General features: G+C 49.6%; 1 pseudogene across 1 annotated transcript; it reads right to left on the bottom strand.

Annotated features, from left to right (window-relative positions):
- Window positions 1-12016: 12016 nt before the first annotated feature.
- Window positions 12017-21551, bottom strand: LOC123097992 (importin-4-like; annotated as a pseudogene). The gene is made up of 20 exons (XR_006447612.1): window positions 21132-21551; window positions 20035-20170; window positions 18725-18861; window positions 18591-18636; window positions 17976-18191; window positions 17389-17892; window positions 16844-16973; window positions 16523-16737; window positions 16353-16442; window positions 16034-16275; window positions 15874-15962; window positions 14878-14915; window positions 14756-14786; window positions 14546-14668; window positions 14254-14468; window positions 14040-14135; window positions 13828-13940; window positions 13049-13184; window positions 12737-12841; window positions 12017-12633 (listed from the first exon to the last, which is right to left on the bottom strand). The product of XR_006447612.1 is annotated as an importin-4-like (transcript).
- Between the last annotated feature and the right edge of the window lie 484 nt (window positions 21552-22035).

Genomic DNA, 22035 nt, shown 5'->3' with positions numbered 1-22035 from the left:
AATGGATCCAATTCCAGATCAGTTGCCTCCTACAGTGGTGGCTAGTCCTACTTATAGAGGCCCTGGTCCTCTTCCCAAATATTGAGCGGGAAGGGATCCCACAGCGGCCAAATTCGAAGGGGGACAACTAGTACAAGTTATCCTGAGTAAAGGTGGTCTTCTCCTACCAAAGGCTCTGGTGGTGATGCCGTCTTGGGCTCCACAGTGACCTCCGTCCTGCCGTCCTGCTGGTCTTGGTCTCATTGCACAGATATGGAAACCTTTGCCTGATGCCTCGGGACTCCTCGCCTGCGCTTGCCTCTTTAGCACCAAAGAGGAAAAGAGGACACTGCGCGTGCTAGCGCCTGCCTAGCGCCTGCCTGGCTCCAGTCGTCATGGCTTACGTCACAGGAACCTCGCGAGGTGCCCCTCGCCTTGATCCTCCGCCCCTCGCGAGCCAGCCTGGTGAGGCCGCCCCCGAGGAGGTCTTGCATCGTCCGCCTCGCGAGGCTTGGCCCCTCACGAGGGTCTTGAGTGTTTGCTGGTGAAGATGGGCCGTATAGGGCCGCTAGTGGAGCCACGCCGTGGGCCGCAGGCAGGCAAGTCTGGGGACCCCCGTTCCCAGGACGCCGACAGTAGCCCCCAGGCCCAAGGCACGCTCGGACTTGGCTTCGAGGCGAATCCAAGGGGCAAGTGCGGAGCGCCGCGGGCCCCAACAGCCTGCGGCCCCGCTTGACGCGTGGCGATTGATTGGACGTGGGCGTCTCTGCTTCCCCATGCTGCCTCGGCAACTGCCTGCCTTGATGAGTCCCTGCTGCATGCAGAGGAAAATCATCATTACCTGTGATCGTGGGGATCGCCGGTTGGCCTTCTCCCGCTATAAATGAGGAGAGGGGGCGGAGCCCCTCGCCGCTCATCTCTTCCTGCTCCGCTCGCTTCTTCTTCCTTGCTTCCAAAATCTCCAGGTCTGCTTTGATTCCCTTCCGAGCCAGCGACCAATGGAGCCCCGAAAGGTCAAGGCTGCTTTGCCGCCCGCCTGGTACGAGCCAGCTCTGGACGCGCCCAATGTCTCAGAGAAGAACCTCACCACCACGCGTCTGCTGATGGCGGGGGAGAACAACGAGAAGGGGAAGACCGAGCTCTGGGCCGGTTCCGCCAAGCCGGAGGCTTCGAGAAGCACCTTCTACCCCTTCTTCATGAGCAGCGTCGTTGCAGGGTTGGTTCCCCCCTTCTCCGACTTCTTCTACGCCGTCCTCGGCCATTACAAGCTGCAGGCCCTTCATCTTCATCCTAATTCTGTTGTTCTCCTGTCGATCTTTGCCTTCTATTGCGAGGCGTACGTTGGGGTGATGCCGTCCGTGGCTCTGCTGCGCCACTTCTTCTTCCTCCGGATCAATGACGGCCACACCTCAGGGTGTGCCAATTTCGTCGCGGCCGGCAAGGCCAACGCAATCTCAAAGGCTGGAAAGAAGGCCAAGGGCTTCAGGAGCGAATGGGTCATGATGGATGCCAAGTGCGTCCACCCACGGTTGATGCTGCCGACGGAGATGCCCCAGTCTGATGAAGGGTGGCTCTGCGCGAAGCTTACTGACGACCGGGTGAAGCCAGTGCTGGAGAAGGCGGCGAAGATGACGGGGGCCATGCTCCTGAGGGAATTCCTGATGCTGCGTGTGGCCCCGCTCCAGGCGTGCTCACGCCCCTTGTGAAAGCTTGGGGGCGAAGAAGATAAGCTTCGCTTGAGCCCAGAGGCCCTGTCTGACGAAGAGCTGGATGTGGCTCTCTGCCTCCTAGTCGGGGACGACCAGGAGTATCCGCCGAGTGCCTTCGTTCCCTTGTTTCTTCGCAAGGACGGGGCGCAGGTCGCGGCTGTCATGCCAACCTTTGACGGGCGCGGGCTAGTGCCACCGGCGCCCCCTGGGGTCCCAGTGGTTGTGTCTTCTGGCGATTCCCGCAGGGAGGAGGAAGAGGAGGACGACGAGGAGCGCGACTCGGAGGCGACCCCCGAGGGGATGGGGGAGACCTCCCCCTTGCGCAAGGCCGACATCCTCCGCACGCTGCCTGATGACGATGACGGGGCTGATGTCCCCCTGGAGGGAGATGAGCCGCCCGTGGCTGGGGGCTCCTCGAGGTCCAATGCTAGCCCCCAGAGGAGGCCACCAGCCGAGGTTCCGACGAGGGGCAGGTCGGCACTGATCTCCCGAGACGACGCTTCTGCTCCGACACCGCCTGGGGCTGCTTCCGGCCCATCTGCTGCCCCCTCTTCCGCTCCTGGAGCCCGCTAGTCAGCCCCCGTGGCCTCGCTGGCTCCGGAGGTGCTTACGTCCGGCTCGGCTGCTGAGGTCCCCAAAGCTCAGGAGCCCCTAGACTCCCAGGCCATGGTGGCGATGCTGCCTCCTCCTCCTCCTACCGCACTGCTGACACCAGATCCTTCTGCCTCCTCTGACGTCCTGAAGCGCGCTCTTTCTGCGATGACCCTGCTGCGAGAAGATCTTCAGGGCGCTGACCCCCACCTGCTAGCCGGGCGCCTGGAGCTGGTCTCCGGCTGGCTTCATTCAGACGTGTCCGTTCGGGTGGCGCTGAGCCAGGCGGCTGCAACCTCCGAGAAGGACAAGAAGGCCGCCGCTCAGGCCGCGGCCGCTCACGAGGTGGCCTTGAAAGATGTCGGGGCCGCCCAGGATCGCTGCCGGTTGTTGGAGGCCAAACTGAAGGCTATGTGCAGCGAGCGTGCGGAAGAAGCTCGTGGCAGCAAGGCGGAGGAGGAGAAGATGAAGGTCCGAGAGGATGCCGTCAAGGGTCGCGACGCTGAGCTGGAGCAGTTGGGGAAGGCGCAGGCCGCAGAGCGCAGTCGGCTGGAGAAGCTGAAGCAGAGGATGGAAGTGGAGAAAACTGAGCTTGACGCCAAGGTGCAGCTCCTGGCCGAGGACCGCGCGGCCTTCAAGCTCCTCGTGGAGAGATCTTGCAAGGCACTGCGGTCGCTCTACGAGAAGGGCTTGGAGGAGCCGCTGGCTACCGACGACGAGGGCCCCACCCAGCTGCTTCCTTATCTGGTCGCGGCGCTTGAGGAAGTCGTGAGTGGCATCGGCCCCTTGGCAGAGGAAGAAGCCTGCGTTCTTTCCTCAGCCGCGTTGACGCGCGTCTTCAGCCACCTCCATCTTCGCGATCCCACCGCCCACCTTGACGAGCTGCTGGAGCCTGTGGACGCCGAGCACTGCGCAGCTGCTGCCGAGGCCGTGAAGGGTCAGGTGGAGGCCCTACTGAAGAGGTTCCGCGCCTTCGACCCCGCGCCCTTGACTGGCGGTGTTGTTGATCCTGCAACTCTGGCGAGTGGTGTAGGTGAGGCCAACGCCGCTAGAGAAGAAGCATCCCTTGCGAGCGACGGCGGCGACGTCCGGGGATGACGAGATGTCTTGCTGGCAGCTCCTTTCCTGTTTAGTTTCTGCAAAATGCACCATGCCTCGTGGAGGCGTTTAGACTTGCGTTTGGTATTGGGAGAACAATATGTCTTGTAATATTTGCTTGAGATTTTGCGATTTCCTTCCCATTTGCTTTATATTCTACGTCGGCAGAGCCCGACCCCGCGCATACCTCAGTCGCCGTTGGGTCGTCCGGATCACCAGGACGACACCAAGGGGTGAGGGGCTACGTGGCCAGTTAGGCTCCTGAGTCGCGATGCTCAGGAGTCCCCCTTGACGCGCAAACAGCTTACGGAAAGGAGATGCAGGAATAGGTCTAGTGTTCTACGTCGGCAGGGCCCGACCCCGTGCATACCTCAACCGCCATTGGGTCGTCCGGATCACCAGGACAAGACCAAGGAGTGAGGGGCTACGTGGCCAGTTAGGCTCCTCAATCGCGATGCTCAGGAGTCCCCCTTGACGCTCAAACGACCTTCATACCTTTTCCCTCACCGAGGCTCGGCTCGGGAGGGGCGCGCGACGACCAGGTCCGGGGGACCTGGCGGGGTGGCGTACGCTTGGGCGTGACCCGAGTGCAGCCCCCGTGCCCATCCCCCTCGTGCGACTCTCCCGAGGGGAGGTGTTGCGATGAGGCCAGACACTGAGCTCAAGGGCTCCCTGAGGTTGATACGGGCATGGGGCCGCCCTCGGTTGTTTATCACCATCGCGGAGCATAACGCTTTCGCACTTGCACGGGCATAACTGCTCCTCGGTAGTGTCGACCGCCAGCGCGGAGCATGGTGCTTCCACTGGTGCGTGGGTGAGGGTTCCCTCTGAGTGGAGCCCCCGGGGCATGTACAGCCCCGCCCTGACACGTGGCTTGCACGGCAGGGCTAGACGAGGTGTGTCTGGGCACTCGTGAGCCAGCGCGGGACTCACGAGGCCCTACCTCAAGGCGGGTTGCGCCTGGTCTTGGTTCTTGTTAGCTGCGGCGGTCCTGCGAGATGTTTAGGCAACCTGCGCCGAATGAATTTCCTGAGGTTATCGCACGAGAAGGCCAAGCACCAACGACCCCAGGAGGTGACGTGAACGGGACCGGCCCGCCAGACAGAGCTCAGCCGTTGGATTTATCAACGCTGCAGGGACGGACCCGAGCATAGACGCCGTGCCTAGCCTTCTTATGCGAAGGATCCTGAAGAAAGACGATCGGCGCGCGGCTCCCGTGGTGGGCGACAATCAAGTAGGTGATAACCATAGATGTATTATGCATGGAAAGCGAAGTAGCTTAGGTAAATGCAAGAACGATACATGCCACTGGGTCAGACCCGAGCGGCCTGGGGATGACGCAGCCCGAGGGGCGCCCCCAGCAGAGTAAGCTAAAGACGTAAAAGGATACATGCCACAGGTACAGGCCCACGCGGCCTGGGAATGATGCAGCCCGGGGGTGCTCCCAGCTAAATAAACTTGGAAAATGTCACCTGGTTCCGTTGTCGAAGGAATGTTGGGGTAGCTAAAGATGCGTGGAGAAGGGGTTGCTCCTCACGAGCCACCGGGGCCCTAAGCCTCGGGAGGCTCTGGGGGTCCAGGCGGTTCCTCGAGGACCATCTCCACCTCCACCAGGACTGTGTGATGTCTGGCCTCCTGAGCCGCCAGGACGCTCCGCAGGTTGCGCTAGAAGGCGGCTGCCATGCTCGGCAGGCCGAATGGCATGCGAACATAGCTGTGAGGTGGGCCCTCACAACGTCCCACACGCAAAGGCCAGAAGAGCTCCTGAGATGCGGCCCTGTTGAGCCCTGGGATGTCGATGCTGACGTGCAGCCCGCCATCCTTGCCAGGATGGGGAGTTGCGCCAGGTGGGCGGCGGTCGCCGCGCATTGGCTCTTGCATCCTGCAGCTCCTGAGTGGTCTTGGTGATGAACTCCTGAGCGCCGGGCACTCCTCGCTCGGTGTCCTCCTGAGGGAAACATGCCGCAAAGCACGCCTCCACGTGGTGCCCAGCGCCTCCCTCGTGATGTTGGCTAGGTCTGAGGCCCTCCAGAAAAGAGCCCCCGAGCCCTGCCCGAGGAGGGCGCCGGGCGCGCCTTCCTATGCGAGGGAGGGAGGCTCCCTAGGCTCGGGCGCGATCCTGATGTGGCACCGCTAGAGGCGCCGCTCCCCTGAGGCCATGTGCGGAGTAGTTGCTTCTTCTTCTTGGGGATGGCCTCAGGAGGGTACTGCGCACCATCATTGTCGGGGTCTTCGTTTGCTGCGGCTTGGAAGGCACGCTCGAGGGAGCACACCGCATCTCTTTCTACGCAGGGGACGGTGATGATCCCGCCGCTTCCTGGCATCTTGAAGACGTTGTAGCCGTGGTGAGTTACCGCCATGAACTTTGCCAGTGCTGGGTACCCGAGGATGGCATTGTATGGCAGACGGATGTGGGCGACGTCGAAGTCGATGAGCTCGGTGCGGTAGTTGCCGCGCTGTCCGAAGGTGATAGGGAGGCGGACCTGCCCTATTGGGGTGGTGGAGCCGTCAGTCACTCCTGAGAAGGGCTTGGTGGGCTGAAGCTGATCGTATGGCACTTGAAGGTTGTCGAACGTCTCGACGGACAGGACGTTAAGCCCTGCGCCGCCGTCAATGAGGGTCTTGGTGACTTGTATGTTGCTGATGACGGGTGAGCAGAGCATCGGGAGGGCGCCAGCGGTGGCCGCGCACTTGAGCTGGTCTGCCGAGATGAAAGTGATGGCACACTTGGACCACCTGAGCGGGCGTGTGGCCTCAAGCCTGGGAGGGGCTGCGTTCACCTCGCGAGCAAACTTCTTGAAGATGCACTGAGAGGCTGGGACCTGAGCTCCACCCAAGATGCAGGCGATAGCACGCGGTTCCTGGAAGCCTCCAGCCCCCTCGTCCTGATGGTGGTCGTCGTTCCTTCTTGGCGGAGGCGGCAGCGGAGGAAGACCAGCATTGCCCTGAGGGCGGTCCTCGCGAGGTTGATCCCTCCAGGCGCCCTCACGAGGCTGGTCCTGCCAGCGGTCCTCGCGAGGGTGGTCGCGCCACTCCTGGCGGGGGCCGCGATCGTCCCAGCGTCCTCCGCCTCGTCCTCCTCCTCGGTCGTAACCCCGGTCGTTGTGCTCGGGGCGTCGACCGAAGCGTCCATCTCGAATGGCCCTGAGCTCTTGACAGTCGTTGGTGTTGTGGCTGTGTACGTTGTAGAAGGCGCAGAACGGCCGGCTGCTCTTGGACGACTCGGGATGGTCCCGACCGCGCTTCGTATCCGGCTCCGCTGCGAGCACGGCGACTCCCTTGTGCTTCACGTCCTTGGCCTTGGCTTTCTTCTCCTCCGGGTCGGTAGCTGGGAGCTCTAGGAGGTAAAGGCGCCCCTCCTCAGTTGTTGCGCACTTGGTCGCCAGGTTGAACAGCTCCAAAACTGTGCATAGCTCCTCGTGGATGGCGAGCTCCTCCTTCATCTTGACCTCGCGGACGCCATCAGAAAACGCTGAAATGATGGCCTCGTCCGTCACCTTGGCGATCTTGAGGCGAACGTTGCTGAAGCGCTGGATGTACTTCTCCAGGGTCTCTCCTGGCTGGTGCTTGATGCGGCGTAGGTCACCCGCGGCCGGAGGGCGGTCGCGAGTGCCCTGGAAGTTGGCGACGAAGCGGTCGCGCATCTCGCCCTAGGAGGAGATCGAGCCCTGGGGCGGGTTCAGGAGCCACGAGCGAGCACCATCCTTGAGAGCCATGGGGAACCAGTTCGCCATCACTTTTTCGTCGCCGTTGGCCGCCTCGATGCTCAGCTCGTAGAGCTGCAAGAACTCTGCAGGGTCGGGGGTGCCATCGTAGCGAGGAGGCAGGTCTGGCTTGAACTTGCCCGGCCAGGCGATGCTACGCAGCTCAGGAGTGAAGGCACGGCAGCCTGCCGTGGCCACCGTGGCCACCGGGGCCCTTTGCTGATGCGGAGCCTGCCCTTGATGCCCGCGCACCGCCACTGTAGGCGGCACGCGGTCTTGTCGTGGTGGCGCTGGGAGCGCGGGAGCATTTTCTTGCGGCCGTTGAACTTCTTGGCAGCTTCCTTCTTCTCGCGTGGGCGCCCGTCACAGCAAAAAGGAAATAAAGAAAGGCGATTCGCTATCTATCTGTAGCCGCTGCCGCTGCCGGTGCACAGTAACATGACCGTCAGGAAATCCAAGGCAAGTGCCATCAGAATCCGGCTTGGATTGCAAGCGATCGAATCCTGCGCGCCATTACCAGGACAGGCACGATCCTGGGGCCACGCAGGATCTGCTTCTGTCCAAATCGTACCGTCCAGCTCCATCCGCTACAGCAAAAGCAGTAGTGACTCTAGCTAGCCTGTGACTCTCTGATCTGTTGCCCGTTGCCGCCATGTTATGTCTTCCCTATAGCTTCTGTGGTAAACATGGCGCCTTGTGGTCATCTGGTACGTATTTCCCATCGCACTCGTACAAAGACTGGCTGGCTCTAAAGAGATAGTGATATCTCAAGGTTAGCCATCCAATGACGATCCAGAGAGACAATGGATGCCACACGACAATGCTGATCTTGATCGTATATAGCAAGAAGCTGCTAGTGCTAGGCTTACATGCATTATGATAGTGATGAGAAGAATAACTTTAGCTAGCGTGCATATATCTCATGGGTGGAGGATGGATAGGAAGGTGTGTGGACTCTAACATGTACGCGACGTCGCGACCACGGGCAGCAGTAGTCGACTGTGCATGCATAGACATGCATCTCTATCGTCGGATGCAGTTGGTGGCGTGGCGCGTGCCCATCTTCTCGTGTAAAGGCGTTAGACATACTCCCTCCGTTTTTTTAGTTTGCATATAAGATTTGATCAAAGTCAAACTTTATAAAGTTTGACTAGTTTTGTAGGAAAAAATATTAACATTCACACTATGAGATCAATACTATTTGATACATGATGAAATTAATTTTCATAAATTGTAGATGTTAATATTTTTTCCTATAAAGTTAGTCAAATTTTACAAAGTTTGACTTTGACCAAATCTTATATGCGGACTAAAAAGAAACGGAGGAAGTACTTGGTTATCAGAGGAGATATATGCGCGGGGCAAGTTGGGCCGTGAGAGAATCATCAACATTGATTTCACTGCACACAGGAAAGTAACTAATTAATGGAGTATGTTGCATGTTCATGCAAGTAAAGTGATCACGCCCACCGAACACCTTTCAGGAGTAGAAATTATAGTAGCACACTGCTCCGTCCTTCTTTACAAAAGTGAGATCTTGATTAGCTAAAAGAGAGGCAAACGTATGAGAGAATGGCCAGTGTGCAGCAGCTAGAAACGTACTACGTAAGTACATACGTGACACGCCCGCGTTGCACTATCTGGGGAATAATATTACGCCGCGTCCTTCCGTCCGTTCGTACGTACGTACCGAACATGCATGCATGCACCCAGATAGATGTATACAAACCGGCCGGTCACCTCCCCCTTTCTATCTTCCTCGCCGAACCTATGCTACCAGCAACGTGACACCAGGACAAAGCAAACCTCGCAGATGAGATGGATGATTCCCATCGTGCATGCGTCGCATTTGCCTACCGGCCGGTACCGAACATGCACGCACATAGACATAGGCCGTGATCTGCACTGCAGCCACCCAGCCAGCCAATGGAACGCGATCCAGAAACGTACGCTCGGCCGGTCTGAATCCTGGCCGACGCAAAGGCTACACCAGCAGCCCAGCAGCCTTCTTTCCCGTCGCCGGGCAGGGCCGCGAGCACATGGCCGCGCGCGCACGGAGATGCCAAAAATGGCGGTGGCCTAGCCTTTCGGGGGTAGTGGGGGAGCACGCGGCCCCAAAGGGCGCGATCCGGGCGAGATCGTGCCGTACCGCTGTCCCCGCGGGCGTGTCAACCCGGGGTTGGCCGCGCCCGCCGGCCGTCCGATGCGCGCCGCCCCGGCGCCGAGATTACCGCTCCGGATAGAGAAAGGCCGGGGTTGAGCATGAGTTGATAATAGTAAATGGTTATTGGTCAAGTTGCAAATCTGCGTTAAAAGGTAGTAGGAGCAGACTGGAAAGTGCGATCGATGCGTGCAATGGCTGATGGGATTAGTGCTCTGGATGGATCCAACTTTAGAGCAGCGTAAATCGGGCTTTAGTTGCTCGCGACCTCAAATCGAAAAGCGAGGAGAAAAGAGGTCAGGTAAGCGTGGACGAGGGACACTGGACAGACAGGAGAGGGACACTGCGTGGTGCTCCCTGCTTGCTTAATCCTTCGTCGAGAAGAAACAAATTTTGCCTAAACTGACCTCACCAAATACTACCAGTTACCAAAATGGGCCGGCTAGATTTCCTTGTAGGAGTACATGTTTTTATGCATGTGGCTTCAGGTGCTTTTATTTCGAAATGGCAGAGTTTCTGTATTCATTAAGAAGAAAAGTGTTGCTCAGTTAATTAGGAAAAACTGAGCGAAAACCAGATTGCTCAATTGATTTCGAAAACCGGGCGAAAACCTGAGCAACACACACAAGAGACCCACACACACCACTCCAACGGGGGCATCACCGAGACAGCACGCAGTCGTCATCATCATCACTCCTTCCCTAGAGGCGTCATCGCCATCCCTAAACCCTGAGCAAGCGACTCCGACTCCGAGGAAGAACTACAAAGGACAAAACCAGCCAAGGCTGGCGCCACAGAAGATCGCCGAATGGGCCACCTGCAGCTAGTCATCGTATACCACATGGGCCCGCCGCCGCAGCTCCGACTTCACAACAACAAACAAACCGAGGTAATCCCATGGACACGCTGGAGAAGAGCCGACTACCTCAACCATTGCCGCGTCGCCAACATCGTTCCCACCATCATCGTTGCCACAGAAGTCTGGACACCACAACTGCCGCCAACCACCGGTCCTGCTTGTCGATGCCGGGCTCCGAGACGAAACCCCTAAGAGGGAAAACGACACCAAAGCGCCGTCATCGTCCGATCATGAGACCAAGGGTTTTCCCTCGAGAGGTCGTGATGGCCGGGTCCGTGCGGGAGGAGTGTGGCAGCAAAGCAGCAATGCAACGGCCACAACCACCGTCATCGCTGGTCACAGCACAATGCCGAGACAGGGTCTTCACCCCTGCTTCCACACCACCTCAGTTGCACCTCATGCCGCAACCGTGTCGGAAGCTCACCAACAAACCAACCTGCCGCCGAAGAAGCACAGAGCCACTGCCGCCGCAGCCAACCGCACCTCGGGTGTTGGCTTCAGATTTTGGCGCTCAATGCACCGGCTTTCTCTACCATGACCTTTCTTGATCAATATACACCATTGGCCATTCTATATTTTGTACTGAAAAGCACTTTCTTATCTGTCTGTTGTGGCGCTGCTGGACTGAATGGAACAGATTCAGACATGGAGAAACTACTGAAGAATGGATTCAGCTCCTTGCTGCACCTCCCATAGCCAGCCCGGCGCGATCAATTAGCTGGCAAACCCCACCAAGTGACTGGGTGATGCTGAACACAGACGCCTGAACGCCTCCTTCACCGACACTAACGGATCTGGAGGATGGGGATGCATTTGCCAGGGATGAAGCGGGCGACGTTCTTTTCGCTGCTGCTGGCTGTATCTCGAGGGCGTCTGATTCCCTACAGCCGGAAGCGGCCGCGCTAATGAAGGCCATCAACCTGGCAGAGGGGTTTGGCATGGGCCGTGTCATTTTCAGCGTGACTGACTGACTGCCTCACGCTGCAACACTCCATCGTCTCAACTGCTGCGGATCATGCAAAACTTGGAGGCAAAGTACCAACTGAGGCTAGGCTTTATAGAGTTTTAAAGTTCTTTTTCAGTCTCGTGAACGTAATGTCCCAGCCCACATGTTGATGTTGGCAAGGCATGGTGCAGGAATGGCTTTGGACAGCGAGCGCGTTTGGCTCGCTGACCTGCCCCCTGATGTGATCCGTGCTCTGGCCGGCGATTTAGCCACGCACTAGTTAATGGAATGCATGGTGTTTCATCTTTAAAAAAAAACTTCTAGTACTAATGGTTTTGTAACCATTAAATGTTTTATGGGAAACTATCAAACTATGCCATGAAATGGAAGAAAGGGTGTGTGAGATGAAATTTTGTTTTTTTTTGTGGTAAAACAGTTTATATGGTCTTATATAAGATTGAGTTTAAGACCGATTAAGAGTACAAATGGGTATCCTTTAGGGTATTTCCCGACACTTTTTAGTTCAAGATTCCAGAAGTCATGTCACTTTTACAGTTTTGCTGCATTTGGGTGAACTAATAGGGGTCAGAGGATACATAGCAAGATTTTTTGGAAAAAAAATGTTATTAATAATTCTGTTAGAAATAAGTGTGTACCACAGAATCTTGTTTGGATGAGAACGAGTGAAGTGGTACAAAAGCTAGGTTCACAGTTTTAGAAAAACTATGATTTACTTATCCTCAAACTTATTACCCTAACCAGACAAGTCTTGGTTAGTTGCAGCCATAAACGACATGCCGGCGAAACCAATTTTGTAAAAAAGTTGTACTAAATCAGCGGCATTTATTTTGGGACGAAGAAAGTAGTATCCAAAGGGTCCCAAATTTGCATGTCCAAGACAAATCAACTAGAGGCTTAATATATGGATGACAGCAAATAAAAGTCTCACGAATAGCCCACAACAAGATATGGTCGGTACCACAAATCAAAGTTACACAAAAAATTGTAGGACAAGATGTTTATATATACAACAGTACATCAATGATTTGCACACCCCAGCAAAGAATTACAAAACTGAAACAAATAACAAGTTGCCAAAAACGGAACCTGAATACACACGGGACTCACCGAAGCTGCCGACAGCCAAAGTACTGCACCTTCAACCGCAGTAAACACCATTCCAATGCAATATCACTATAATAACTCGAAAAGGAGGTCTTTCGGATCAAAAAATATCCAGCTAACCAGTATACTTCATCAAATGGAACTAATATGACAAAACTTAGGTGACTCCAACCATACCCGAAAAACCTTTCATCAAAGGGCAATCTTGAGAAAACACTTGGGCAGCACACAAAAATCAAAGGTAATTGTTTCCCTGAAGATCATCTTCTACTGGCAAATGCTGCCAATGCATTCGCATGAGCAGGTGGTAGAGCACTTAGTATTGGCTGCATCTGCTGACCATAAACCGATATCAAATGAGAAACAGCCTTGCCAATAGTTGTTTTGACTTCATCACTCTCATCTGGGGATACTACCACTTGGGCAAAGACATGTATCACATCAGGCACTAGAGTGAGGATCTGCAACAATAAAAAGTTAGATTTGCCTAAGAAAAGTTTGCATGATGTTAGCAAAGATCATGGAATAAATCAAAAAACATGGGGTGGTTTAAGACCAAGTCACCTGGGGATGTGATGATAGTAACAAATTACATAAGCAGCTATAGACAGCCATTGATTCTTCGTGATCTTCTTTTAGTGGCAAAGCTTTGATAAACACTGGAAGAACCTAAGAAACAGATATAGCAATGCAACCAAGTGTTAGATAGGCACTTCAAAGCCTGGAATTTGAAGCTGTTCAAACATACTCCCACCGTCCGGAAATACTTGTCGGAGAAATGAATAAAAATCTAGAACTAAAATATGTCTAGATACATCCATTTCTCCGACAAGTATTTCCGGATGCAGGGAGTATTATGTACAGGATAGTGCCTACCTGGTTGAGAGGAATCGACTGAGGTTGCACCATTATCATTCTAGCAATAGCACCGGCCGCATTATCTCTAACTGCAAGGTCTTGTTCGGAATTAGCAAACAAACGATGCAGACCCTGCAGTATATCCGGGTAATATCTGCAGAAGGATGAGCAAAAGCCTGTCAACAACTGAATTTACAGGACTACCATTCATGTTTCCTAGAATGTTAATAATGTATAAAGAACATTAATTCATTTAGTGAATAGACAGCAGACCATATCCAATACACTTGGCAAACTTTAGCTTCTATTCTTCAGCCCTCACGTCATTATTGTGAAAACTAATTACTATGGTCAGGGTTTAATTTTGTGACACTGCAAGAATTAGGAAGTTGGCAGACTATTACTTGATCTTGTGAGCAGGACTATGAAAAGAAAAACTATTGCCTTTCGAGAAAGAACACTGCAGCAATTCCGATACTATTACTTGGACACTAATAAGAGTTGTGGTAACCTATAGTTTTCATCAACTGCTCCTCACTTGCAGGCTTCTTAATCTAAGATTGATAAAGTGAAAAGTGTATGCCCTTGCCTTTCTTTAAAGTAATGGAACATGAATCAGTTGAAAAAAGCATTCATGTCCATTTTCTATGCAGATAGGCTTTTGGAGCACAAGAGAAAAATCATGCACAACCTATTTTAAGTAACAGTCGTTTGGTCCTTCTCGCTAGTGCAAGACATTGACCTCAGATGTAAAGGTGAGCATGGAATATGTCTGTCATTGTAGGTAATATACATACTTCAGTGCTGCAGCACCGCTGTTCTTGCATAGCTCGCCAACACAGAAAGCGGCATTTCTCCTATTCGTAGCCTCAGAAGATGCAAGTTCTTTCAACGCCAAAGGCATTATCTTCTGCAAATGATTCGAATATGAGTAAGCATTCAGAGGTCAACTAAAACGATGAGATCTCAATGATAAAATGGAAGGGTTTTTAGAAAATTGTAGGCATACATCAACATAAGCAGAAATTGGAGCACCCATTTCTTGAGCGACCTCAGCTAGAGTGGCAACAACCATAGTCTTGTCTTGGGGAGGATGTGGAGATTTCTGCATTTATTCCAGAAAGAACTTCAAACCTCAAATGTACAATTCTCACAATAATCATTATAGGCTTGGCATGCCGTTAGTTGAGGATGACTAATAAACGGGGACGGGGGATACTCACAGCAAATTTCATTAGGGGGTCAAATAACTTCGCAAAGATAGGATCAAAGTAAGATCGCATCACTTTTGCGAAAGCAGGCAAAAGATCTGAAACTGCGTCCATGAGGACTTCATCATGATCGATGTCACCATCATCTTCACCATCTGACTCTACTTGCTGACAGCATGATTCTTGATGCAACAGAGCAAGTGTTGCCTCAGCAAGCCGTGGCATATCTGAAACAGCGACAAAAGGGACAGTTTTAGCAGCACAACCTAGTATTCCAAGTGCACCAAACTCTGATGCAGCTTACAAAGTTCAACAGCAGCAAAACCACAATCTTTCATGATATCAGCTACACTCATGCAAGCTTGTGCGACTACTTCTTTATCATCATCCTCTGTCATGGTCTTGATATAGATGTTCATAATAGTATCTGAAAAAAAAAACAATAGAAATTGAGCATGGCTTGATGTGCAGGTGGCACAATAGACTTAAAAACATCACTTATAGTAGCAATTACCAAGAACATCCTTCTGTTTCTCTAGTATATCCTGCATGGTAGAAACAGTACACTGCATCAGAATTCTGATGTTCCACAGCAACCACTTCCAAATTGACAAGTTAATACAAGGAAATACTCACAGGATGTGCAGGTATTGCCCTTAATGCAGTTAGGATGTCTGCAATAATAATTTTACTCTAGTTACTAATAACATCACAAAACTTACCTTTAATGGAAGTCTCAAAGAAAAATACTTAAAGAAGCATCTAATTTTACAAATTTGAATTTATGGGGGGTAGGTGATTCAAATCAAACAAGACTAATCACTCTGGTTTCTGTGTGAAACATTATCTTATTGATTGTAATTGTTTGCAATCCATATACTATTTGTTTATGATCTGTTGGTAGCTACCTACCAGAACAGAGGGGTTTGCAATTTGTAGTTGGTCTCTACACAGTATAGGGTTCATGGATCCAGATAAATTTGATTTTCCAATTATACCACGCAAAAAATGACAAAAGTAAAAAGGGGTATGATGTAGGAGACTGATTTGGGTTTGCATCGGTTGATCGATTTTGAGCCCCTCCCTGGATTGCTAGGTTCAGGTTCAATGACTATTTGAGCAAATCCAGTAATCAGTGGTACACTACCAAGATTGCACTAGCATGATGTTTACTGCATTGAAACTTTGATGGTTCAACTTGAATAGGTTAGCTGCTAAACCTAAACAACACCTCAAATGATGGACATAAAGTATAACTATACATCATTATATAAAATTACTTCAATAATGAATGCATCTTGTGATTTACATTAATGTATCTTGGTGTGAAAAAGTTTATACCGTATCAATATACCATTGGATATTATATACCATCTGGAGACATTCTGTAGATTACGTGTGACAAGTTTATTCATCTAAATACCTTTTGTATGTTACATGACTACTGGAAGTTTGGAACTTTGCAATTACAACTAAAATCATCAGCCTATCTATTACTCCCTCCGTCCCACTTGCAAAATGCTCTTATATTGTGGGACGGAGGGAGTAGTTGTTATTCTGTAGGCCTGACAAACAAGGAACAAAAGAACTGCTACAAACATGCATATTAAAGGGGAATAGGAAAGATGTTACGTTTTAAGGAAATAATAGCCTGAAGCCTGACATCTTCATGAAAATACCCACTGTGCTTGATTAAAATTTTCAACGACTCCTCCAAGTACCTAGTGTCAGTTCAGGAAATTTTGAAGAACAAAAGATGGCAAGAATATGTATTAAGCCCATTTAAGGATACGGGGCATAGGCACTCTTTGTGTGAAGTGCAAAAAATCCAATAGCCTGAGTTGCAGCAGCTTTCTCATCTAACACTCCAGTCCTCACGCTGATATTTCTAACTCTTGGCTCATCATCATCATCATCATCAGAGGAAACACCACTAAATCCATTGTCAACACCATCAGCATCATCAATGTCCACAGCAGAACCATCATCCAAGTTGCACGAGGAAAATGCAAGAGGCACAACATGAGGGAGATACTGCAATGTGCAGCAACCACTTCTGTAAACATTAACAGCATTCGTGAAATGAACAAAACTTAGACTACCCTTGTTACCTGTGAGAAACTATCATCCAGAATCTCAGCAACGTTGCTAAAAAAACCATGAGTGTACTCCCTTAGCTCGCTATAATCCAATCCAAAACCCTGCAAATATGAAGAGCATAAAGAATTGCACTAAAGCCTGCTGTTTGTCTGAACTCTGAAGTATTGGAATTAAGACTCACAGAAATAGCAGCCTCAATAAAAGGAGGTAATATGGCTTCCATTCTGGTTCTGCCAACTGCCATTGCTACTATCCCAACAACCTCAGTAGCCCTAGCTCGTGCACACAAATCTTCATCCTTAGTGAGCACCATAAAGCCTTTCATCATTTCAAGAACCTTCTCGCATATGGATAAAATGCCTCTTCTGCAGCAGCTGCTACAAGCCCAATTGCAGACTGCAGCAAAAACATCAATCATGTCAATTATAAGATAACTTAAAGTTGAAAAGGTTGTCACCGTCTTGACATATAGATAATTATGAGCAAGGATTTCCATACGAACCATGCATGTCTCTTGCAGGTTCGAGGACTGCTCTGCAAAGATAAACTAATCTGCATATCAAAGTTCCAGATATGTTAAGGATATCTTCACCCACTATCTCACAGAACCGCCGCCATGCAAAGAAGATTCCCTTAACAAGATCGCAAAGCTATTGGCATTAGTTAATTACTACAGAAAAAATCATGCAAAGTTAATCAATATCATTTATAATCCAAAAGTTTCTGCTATGTTCAGCTGTCATATGAAGTAACTTAGCTAAACATAGCGCATTTCAAAGAAAAAGTTCTATTGTATGCAGTTAATGAGGAAGAGGTGTATGGAGTAGTAACATGATATGTGTAATGGAGTAACATGATATGTTACTTAACATAACACAACCAAAGCCAAAGATCTACAAGCTAATAAATTGCAATATCTATGAGACTACTCATATTTACTTCACTATGAAGATATAACTACACAGAGGTCATTGCATGACACTAGTCTATGTTACTCCCCACTAGGACAGCCCCAGAGATGATATCACTTGAACTAGGTTATTTTACCTTAACTTCATCTGATGGATCTTCAAGTGCATTTAAGATGCATGGAAGTACACTCTCATAGTGAGATAAAATTTCTGGCTGCAAGTGTTCAGCAAACTGACCAAGAGCAAATGATGCAGCGCCTCTAACCATCTGCTCTTGATCCTTTAAAGCTTCTAAAACAACTTTGAGACATTCTTCCAACTTATCCTTAAAATGTTCAGAACAACCTTCTGAGACAACACCCAGCGAAGTAACAGCAGCCTCACGATACTTGGGATTAACGTGACGAAAGTTCACAGAAGCAAATTCAAGAACTGGTCCAAAAACATGTCTTGGTAAGTTGATAGCCATTGTATCAATGACTTCGGCTGCAGAACGATCTGCCGCTAAATCAGAGTCTTCATCTTCATTAGCTGTTTCTGTAAGCAAGGGGCACATAACTTGTAGAATAGGTACAATCAGCTTGTTCTTTTTTAAGAAAGATGCTTTAAATTTTACAAGCCATGAGATTATCTGAATAGCCTGGAACAAATAAGAGCATTTACAGTCAGTTATTTTGTAAAATCAATAAATATATAATCAATAATGCAGATGGCTGATCAAACCTGTTGCCTTATATTTATTTCCATATCTTGGTTTGAGCAAACTTCAAGCGAGAACTGCACAATTGATCTCACTGAATCTCCAAGAAGTGGTGCAGGAGATTCAATTAGTTCATCGAATATTTCGAAGGCAATGGAAGCAACATCGTCATCGCCATTAGCAAGACATTGCCTTGACACATTCAAGATACTCGGAACAAAGTCTCGAAACATCTTTACCTAGCAGTTATGCCAATACAAGATCTGCTCATCAGGCATAAGAGGCAACTCTAGCGGTAGCATGAGATACTATTGAAGATTAAAATCAGCTAAGAGAAGCTACAGCTCTAAAAAGAACAAGACAAACAAAATTACCACTGCTGCATGCAAAGAAAATAACAAACGCATAGAAAAATTAAGTACTACTCCCTCCATAAACTAATATAAGAGTGTTTAGATCACTAAAGTAGTGATCTAAACACTCTTATATTAGTTTACAGAGGGAGTACTTAATAAAAGAAGATCTGCTGAAGAAAAACATTGCCAAAAGGCCTTCTATAAGTATGAAAACTATGATGACACACTTTCACCATGAAAAGTATATGTTTATAAAAATCAGGAAAGATAGGAAGAACTTACAATGTCTCCTCCTTCATTGACATACTCTATGAAGGATCCAACAGCCCTGTTGCACAGACCAAAAAATAGCTTTACGGTCACAATATGGTAAAATGAGGAAGGCCTAAATAGCGACTTAACAAACTTAATCGTACTTTAGGGCAGCGATTCTGACTCGAGAGCTGGTCTCATCTTGCAGGCATTTCAGTAAAATAGGTTGCAAATCATTCAGATGAGATTGAAACGTAGTCCCAATAGTTTCAGTAAGGGAGCTGAACAGAATTAAAGCTACCTGTAAAGAGAAGAGCAGGTCAGTAAGCATTGACATTTTGTTGGGAGATATTAAGCAGCACATGTTTCTTTCATGTATAGTTCACTTGAGATAATTTATGGGTTATCCACAAACAATTCCTACGAAATACAGAACGAGGACGCTGATTTCTCTGCAACACTGCATATATTACATACATCGGAACATTTGATGTCAAAGAATGCACTACCTATTAGTTACGCATTACTGTATTAGCATCCCAACCCCACTAACACACATATACAGGAGGTATAGAAGAAAGTGAACACCAGGTAGACACTTCCACCAATAAAAAGAGAGAAGATGGTGTTAAGACTTCGCACATGCATAGGCAGTGCAACCTTATGAAATCCAACATTTGAAGGTTATGTAACCAGTAGGAGAAAAATGAAAGCCTTAGTGCTGGAAATGTGTAGGCTTTTTGGCAGCTAAGATGGCCAGTCGCGCATACTGTAAAATCCATGCTTACTTAAGTTCTGGATGGTCTTGAAATTTCAACATTTAGCTCTATTTATTGAACATTATGCCAAACAAACAATTATGAAAGAGCACACCGACATGTGGCTGCAGGCTGACAACACAAAAAAATACATTTTCATGTTCTCACCACGCGGATAAAGTTCCTGTGGGACTGGCAAACCAGAGGAGCGGAACAGGGGAAGCAAAGGAAGCTATCACAGGTATGGATTTTTTTAATCTCAGCTCATTTACATTGATAGCTTATGTCCGAATCTATAATCCATAAAAGTGCTCACTTTGTACCTAAATTTTGGACGGAGGAGTATACATAAGAAGTCTTGCTAATTGACATACATGGTTAGTAGCTGTCAGTACACGCAACAACAGATACTACTTGCTGACAGCCCTATCTACTAAGTAAGGTCACCGACTATATAAACTGACTCTACTAATACTTAGCCAATTAAGCAAAGGGCAGAAGGATTGCAATTGCAACTGACAGTTCTTTAAAAATACCAAATTGAAGAAAAGGAATGTGCAAGTAAGCTCTTATTGTGGTCCACATGTATCAAGTATATTATGATAAAACCACATGGCAGGTTTCATTAAAGACAAATATCCATACTTACACCCCTAAACAATGCATGCATACATAATTAAATGATTGAAAAATACATGTTCAACTAAGAGATACACTTACTTCCTATGTTCTTCTTGTGGACTTTGGCTGCATTGGAAAAGGAACGGTAACAGCTCTTGCCACTCTCCTGCAGGGACAGCATACTTAGCAATAATGCTCACGACATTTGCACTAGCTCTCCTTACAAGATGACTGCATAAGAAGCAAGAGGAAAATCAGTTCATCATCCTCTCAAAATTACATGTGGAAAAAACTGAGGCAGATTGACAATAATGAAACAGCATTTGCACCAGGGTGGGAATTAGCTTGATAATTGGTGGCTACTAGCTAGTCCAAGTGAAAACAGATCAACCATGCTCGATCGTCATCGTAACTTGTTAGAGCTATACTACGCATATCTCGACTTCCATATTTCTAGTTAGCCCAGTTTATGGCAACCCCATCACAGATAAACTTTATATGCAAATATAAGTATTTAAAGTCTAAAGGAGAGGACTTTTTATCGAGGAATAAAAACTCCAATAGAGTGAATTTCTGAGACATCATAAATACTACTCTAGTGTCAAAAATGCTCTTATATTATGGGATGGAGGGAGTAACATTTTGAATTGTTTACTTCGCACTTTTCCATATTTACTAGGATTCGATTAGGCAGTGTTCTCTTTTCTCACATTTGTTCTGCCTCCTAGTCTAACTTCCTCCATTCTAAGTATATTTCCTACTGCTCTCCCTAAAAAAGACATACCAAACCGACTGTAACTTTCCAGCGAGTTGTTCATTTCCGGATAAAACTCGCACAAAAGTATCTCCATTTCGTAACAAACCATTTGCCATTTGGAATACCAGCACATGAATACAATATTATACAAGGAACGGCAGTAGCAGACATCGGTTGCAAGCAGGCCAGATGTATTACAGGTCACCATGATCACTGTAAGTTGTACTACTTGCTTAACTTATGGACCATAAATTACTCCCGACAGGGTTCCAGTTCTCATTAGGTCTCACAGTTGGGTTAATCGTTACTCACACGCACGAACTGTTCAGTTCAGCTATCCCATAGACAACCCTGTGTAACTGAGGATACAGCAGAGGACAAATTATAAATTACGGAGAGGCGGGGGGCGTGGGGAAAGTCGGGTGGGGCAAGCACCTGTTGTCGAGGGTGATGGAGTCGATGAGGGCCTGCTTTAGGGAAGCCTTGGCGTGCGGTGGAAGCTTGGGCCAGTGGGAGGTGATCTTCTTGCGGAGGAGCACGGCGGCGAGCTGGCGGACGTTGGGGGTCTTGGCGGTGCGGAGGTGGTGGACGAGCGCCGGCACCACCTGCGGGTCCCGCGCCAGCCGCCGGATCTGCTCCTCCGCCTGCCGCCGCGCGTCGTTGTCCGGCATCAGGAACTGGATTAGCAAGAGCTCCAGTGACTGCGCCATTCCTCCTGCCTGCCTGCTGCCTGAGCCCGCGGGCCTCTCCCTCCCTCCCTTCCTTCCTTCCTGTGATCGGCGGCGCCGGCGGCGGGCGGGGGGAGGTCCAAAACCCTACCGATTGGGTCCGCTCGGGTTTTGGTGGTGTCGCGCGTGGGGGCGGGAGGGGTTTATTAGTGAGTAGGAGTAGTAAGTTGGGATATTGCTGTCTTTTCGTGTCTGCTTTGTTTATTTCCATTTCTTTTCTTTTTTTAGTTTATATTATAGGTTGGTTGCGACTTGCGCATTGTTTGTTAATCTTTTTGTAGAATCGTTTCCAATGTTGTTGATTGAGGCGTTGGACCTACAGAGCAGGAACCTGGCCCAACTACATCAGAGTTCCATTACGGCCCACGGATAAACGTTACGCAATCCACCGAACATGAAAATGACCCGTTACTTGGCCAGTCACGCTACTATCACATCCCAATTATAACAACTTGCGCACATGCGCCGTAAGGGACTTCACGCGAGAGCAACTAATTGAGGAGCACTCGTTCAGGAGTCTCTCCAAGGGTCATTTGGTAGGCTGAGAGCGCGCTCCGCCACGTTTCGCGCTCTGGATGCTCCCTTCGGATTATTTTTTCTTTTTCTGCATG

This window comes from Triticum aestivum, chromosome 4D (genome assembly GCF_018294505.1).
Source record: "Triticum aestivum cultivar Chinese Spring chromosome 4D, IWGSC CS RefSeq v2.1, whole genome shotgun sequence".
Classification (NCBI taxonomy): domain Eukaryota; kingdom Viridiplantae; phylum Streptophyta; class Magnoliopsida; order Poales; family Poaceae; genus Triticum; species Triticum aestivum.
This window is presented reverse-complemented; position numbering and strand designations above follow the sequence as displayed.